The sequence below is a fragment of the Paramormyrops kingsleyae genome, chromosome 18 (assembly GCF_048594095.1).
Source record: "Paramormyrops kingsleyae isolate MSU_618 chromosome 18, PKINGS_0.4, whole genome shotgun sequence".
NCBI classification, from domain to species: Eukaryota; Metazoa; Chordata; class Actinopteri; order Osteoglossiformes; family Mormyridae; genus Paramormyrops; species Paramormyrops kingsleyae.
Window position 1 is genome coordinate 11,501,013 of NC_132814.1, and position 6,330 is coordinate 11,507,342.

A 6,330-nucleotide genomic window follows, 5' to 3' on the forward strand; every position below is an offset into this window, starting at 1 on the left:
AATATCGCACGGGGTCAGAAATTTATTGAAAAGGTAATAAATGGTGTTGAGGTTATGGTAAGGTTAAGGCTACTATACTGGAAAAAATATCAATGTGAATAAAAAGGTCATTTTAAAAAATGGTCTAATTGTAGAGAAAATGAATATGTTTTAGATGTATCATGAGTACAAGTTCTAAATCAAGATACTTGGTATTCACACATAAGCAACAGAATTCAATTTAAGTAGACGAGTTTAATGACATAATGACGTGGTATTTGGACGTCTACTTTGTGTGTGCACTTGGACGTCAAGCTCCGGGCTGGTTTGTGCAGTCAAACCCCAACAACTGTGTGAGAGGTGGCAGTCAGGGAGCTGGGTTACCCTGATTCAAATAGCTTAGACTGGTATGAAAGGCAATCTGTCCTTCATAATGAAGCAGTATACAGTGCCCCCTGGTGGCAAAAAACAAGGTAAAGGAACAATTCAGCTAAGGATCAGAGAGTAATATTTGCAAGAACATTAAAATGCCAATATACTGTTTAGATTTGCTTTTTAAAAAATCTGTTTAAGGGGAAGCCCACTTGTGGTCTGTATGTGTAGATGTTCTCCAGATAACCAGTGGGTTTCCTTGGCAGGTATTCTTCTGTGGTCCAAAGACATGCATCTCCACATTCCCCATATTGTGTGATTTCGTGTCTATGACCTGTGATGTACTTAACTGAAATGCATCTATTGCATGTTGCAGAGGATGGAAACGTCAACTAAATAACTATGACTATGCTAAACTGATCTATTTGACTATTGGACAGATTAATAAACAAAAAATATTCTGATTTAAAATCTGTTTAGCCAAAGAGTACCCCATATAAAGTTAAAATCATCATCATCATCACACCGTAATGAGAGAAGGGAAATTTTGGCAGTTATGCTTTTCCAGTCAGGTTTGCTGAGCAACTAATAAGAATAACAAATCGGTGTGTAATGGGATTATGAGACGTGTGATCAGGTTTGCGGGTTTTTAATAGTTTTTCCTGACATATTGGTCTTCAACACAGAGACCAGTCAGACTGAACCCGCAGCGTTGATCTATACTGCCACCTGCTGGCATTCAAAAATCTTCAAACAACGCTGTTTAACTGGTCAATATGTTAAAACTATTCTGCAACATGAAATCTAGCTGTTTTATATAATTATGAATGAATAAATGGTAAATGTAATATAGGTTGTACTTTTGGGGTAATTGTCATTATAATATATGTATATATTTATATGTATATAGCTTAAAATAGTGTGTGTGTGTGTGTGTGTGTGTGTGTGTGTATATGTATGTGAGGGTTGGACTCTGCTAGGGCTGCCCTTTGTCACCGATTCTGTTCATAGTTTTTATGGACAGAATTTCTAGGCGCAGCCAGGGTGTTGGGGGTGTCCGGTTTGGTGACCTCAGGATTAGGTCTCTGCTTTTTGCAGATGATGTGGTTCTGTTGGCCTCATCGGACCATGACCTTCGGCTCTCACTGGAGCAGTTCGCAGCCGAGGGTGAAGCGACTGGGATTAAAATCAGCACCTCCAAATCTGAGACCATGGTCCTCAACCGGAAAAGGGTGGAGTGCTCTCTCCGGGTTGGGGATGAGGTCCTTCCCCAAGTGGAGGAGTTTAAGTAACTTTGGGTCTTGTTCACGAATGAGGGAAGGATGGAGCGGGAGATCGACAAGCAGATCGGTGTGGCGTCAGCAGTGATGCGGGCAATGCATCGGTCTGTCATGGTGAAGAAGGAGCTGAGCCAAAAGGCAAAGCTCTCGATTTGCCAGTCGATCTACGTTCCTACCCTCACCTATGGTCAAATGAGTTTCTGCCGCAGGGTGGCTGGGCTCTCCCTTAGAGATAGGGTGAGGAGCTCAGTCATTCGGGAGGGACTCAAAGTAGAGCCGCTGCTCCTCCGCATTGAGAGGAGCCAGATGAGGTGGCTCGGGCATCTGCTTAGGATGCCTCCTGGACACCTCCCTGGTGAGGTGTTCCGGGCATGTCCCACTGGGAGGAGGCCCTGGGGAAGACCCAGGACACGCTGGAAGGACTATGTCTCTCAGCTGGCCTGGGAACGCCTCAGGATTCCCCCAGAGGAGCTGAATGAAGTGGCCGGGGAGAGGGAAGTCTGGGATTCCCTGCTGAGACTGCTGCCCCTGCGACCCGACCTCGGATTAAGCGGGAGATAATGGAATGGTGAATTGGAGCACACAAAACTACCTGCAGGTGTGAGGGTGTGTCAGTGTGCCCTACGTTGGGCTGGCGCTAGACTAGGGCAGTAAAGAGGAGCGTCTGTATTTTTTATGTTATTAAAGATAACACCTTTGGGATTTCTAAATACCGGGGTATATACCGTAACACCGTAGCAATTGGCACTGCCTCCTGGGTGATTCCCAACCGTGCGACCGTAGCTTCCGGGGATAGAGAACTCTGCATAGGACAAGAGGGTATTGAAAATGAATGAATAGATGGTTTGCCTTGTATTATTGTATTTGCTAATTGACCTTTTGACTTTTTCATTTAAAAAGTTTCATTTAAAGTCAATGGAAATGTCAATATAGAAAGAAGACAAAACATAACCCTATTAGTTTAATGTGGACAAGAAATCTAAATAAACCAAATGAAAATAAAATAAACCAACAACAATGAATAAATTAAACGCATTCCAGAATTGTAGCTGAAAGTGTAAATCTTCCCACGTTTGATAATTAGTACTTTGCGGGAGTACATACTAAGTACTATTACAATATGTAGAGCGCCAGTCTGTGAACTGGAACGCAGCCTGTGTCTCGGGCAAGGGCTCTTATCTCCTAGCAACCAACTTATCTCCTAGCAATGGCCAATGAAAAATGAGGTCTTCTCACATTGCAAACGGCAATGCGCTGAATTTAGTCAGGAAAGCTCTTCTGAAACTAGGACCATTTTGACTTATTAAAAGCGTGCAAAGTCTAAACAGATGTCTAATATGTGAGTTCTGAGGTTATAGAGCAAGGGAAACAAGGGAATTGTTTTAGTCCCAAAGAACAATAAAGAGTCACCACCTCCTGATTCCCTCCGGACACATTCAGAAAAAAACATAGTAAAAAGCCCTTCAAAAATACCACAATTAAAAAAAAATTTGAATAAAGCAAATGGCATAGAACGTAATTGTATAATATATATTCAGAACGATTCCATTAATACCTGAAAATTCATTGCTTTGCCTTGCATTTACAATTTTTAAAAAGACTTGTAGTGACTTTGTAGCCGAAATGTTTTTACAGATCATGAGCAAACACATGAGCCCAGTCTCCTATCTCTTTTGTCTCTTCTGAGACCTCTTCTCTGACGTGCCCTAGCCTGAGAAAATGTTAGCACGCTACCGTGCACGTACAAATGGAAGTCTGTGCAGGCTGCCTTCTGTTATTGCTGGATTGTGCACAAGTTATCTACATTTTGAACACATCAACACACACACTAGGAGATCACTACAGAAATACTTTCCACAGATCCACAGAAGCTGACTTTTTATGTATTATTAAAATTACTAAAATTCACAAGTCATGTTATGTTTTTATTATTAGTATTGCTAAAGTTTTTCAGTTTTGCTTCATCTGCGCTCCTTTGGGTCTGTATGATTGGATTGACACAGACGGCACCTTTAAACCATTTTAACAATGTTAAATTAATGACAGATTGTCTACACATACTAGTTTGTTTTCCCCCGTATGCTGTAAAACAAATCAAACAGCTATGCAGTTACCTAGCAACCAATGCAAATGAGACTGGTGATGATTAGAGTTTAATACTAACAGCAAAACTTCCGGATTTATAGATATTAAGGGTTACTTGATAATTTATAGATGAATTCCATGATTCTGCCTCATTTGTTAAATATATAAAATTAAAGTTATTAAAAATAATTTTCACCACAGTAATATAATTAATGTAATGTAATTAACTTTAGTAATTAGGTTTACATTGCAAATAAATGTTCGATATCTAAAATAGTTCATGGTATAGCCCATTACGGGAGTTAATCATGCTTTGTTCAGATAACAAGTGAATAAAAGCCTCCAGCAGAGGGGGCAGTCTAATCCAGCACAGGTAAATGCTTGTTCTAGTGGTTATCTAGAACATGGGTGGAGTTTTGGGGGGGGGGGGGGGGGTGGGATGCCTAGTCACCTGAATTGAAATTAATTGGCAAGACCAGCATTGCACCTGTTCGGTGCACCTCTGCATAATAAGTGGCTTGTTGGTACCCTATAGGTGGACAAAATAACATGTAATGTGTGCATCAGATGTGTACGTTACCATATAAGATTTGCAGGATGCGGGTGTTTGGCTCCACAAACACAAACATCAGGCTCCTCTCGTGCAGTAATCTCACACCTTCTGGGGCTTTGGGGTCACCTTGCAGCCCCTGCTGTGTGTGTGGGGGCTTTTTTGTTCTCCCTCAAATGAGCTTTTCTTCTGGGTAACTCAAGTAGTTAGTTGGTACGATGACAATGAGTCTTGGTAACTGAAGTAGCTAAGTGAATTGCACCTCTAAGGTCTGTACTGGCCATCTGGCATGCGGAGCCGATTGGCATGTGGGCCGGCAAACCTTCATGGGGACCCCCAAAGTCCAGTCCAACTCTGGCACTGCCAAATTAACCTTAGTATGTGTGCCCTGTGATGGACTGGCCTCCTGTCCAGGGTGTCCCACTGCCTCATGCCATGTGAAGGACTGGCCTCCTGCCTAGGGTGTCCCCCTGCCTCGTGCCCTGTGATGGACTGGCCTCCTGTCCAGGGTGTCCCCCTGCCTCGTGCCCTGTGATGGACTGGCCTCCTGTCCAGGGTGTCCCCCTGCCTCGTGCCCTGTGATGGACTGGTCTCCTGTCCAGAAAGTCCCCTGCCTTTCTCTGTGTTTCCAAGCTTACAGCAGTTGTCTTTTGCTTGGTTTTTTATGGAAGATTAATAGGAATAAGAGTTTCCCTGCAAAACCAGTTTAGTTGGTTTGCTGTTTGTCCTAAGCTTTTTATATGACAAATTCTGATCTTTTCAGATTTAGAGATTCACAGTTTAGTGTTAGAAAAGTGGACTCAGAATCAAGGCATTTTTCCCTATGGTCCATATTTGTTGGGGAGTTCAATTTGTTTTGCCAGTTATTTTGTGGTGTAAGGAGGGTAGTACTCTATAGCTCTGTAGAGTTACAGCTTCTATGAGTACTTATGGGGAACAGATCTATGCTGTAATTCAAAATGAAACCAATCACTTTTTTCTGCTCATGCCACATGTGGATACTGGAGAAAGAGCAGGTATTTTTTTCTTCATATGATCAGATCACTCATATGCAGGTAACTTGTGGTACCATGTGGTTATGATTTGGTGTCAGGGCTCCACAGTGCGATGACTACATTAATTACAGTGCTTCAGCCTTTGCTCTTTTGCAGGCTTACCTGTTATAAAGTGTCTAATATTTCCCCCAGACAGAAATCTCATTAAATACAATCATAAGAATTTCAGACATGTTTATGTCATTCTGAATTTCAGTTGGACATTGCTGGGGTACTTGCCTAACTGCATCATAATTACAGCCTTTAAATAAATAAATAAATACTCCCAAAAAATAAAAACTCCCAACAATAAGTTTACAGAAACAGTAACATATATATGCTTAATAGGGGGTCAAACAAACAAATTAATTAATATGGTCAACTTTCATTATAATTAAAATTAAATAATATTCCTAGGAAAAAATACATAAATAATATTTAAGTAAGGTCAGAAAGCAAAATGTAATATTTATGCATAAATATAATTGATAATGATAGGTGATATAAACTGTTTAAACTGCATTAACACAATAAAGCTAGATTCTGCGTTTTAATAATCTCTAGATATACTTGAACCACGTAATGCCTTCCATCACATTGCGGCATGCTGGACCCTTGTACTGTGGAGTTTCGAAACGCGCTTGTTTGCCTGCTTAAGCATAGAGCGGTGTGCTGTTAATATTTATCAGTCATTTATATATCACGCACACATATATAATCTCCAAATTCTTAATTTTAATGCTAGCCGAAAACTTTGCAAAACTACATTTTCTGCATTAGTTTTATTTATTTTTTTACTGACCAGTTTATTGGAAACAATCCTAACTTATTTTAACTGCATATCATATGCAAAACATTAAAAAAAAAAAAACGTTATATTATCTACAGCAATGCACGCTAAGCAACGCGTGACTTCTAACTACCCTTCAGGGAATGAGAGAGGAGCCAAACAGCGGCCGCCTATGGATTTGCCCATGGAGACTCCCCCCCCCCCCGGCGGCGGTGCAGGTGGTACGCTCCTGACTCGCTG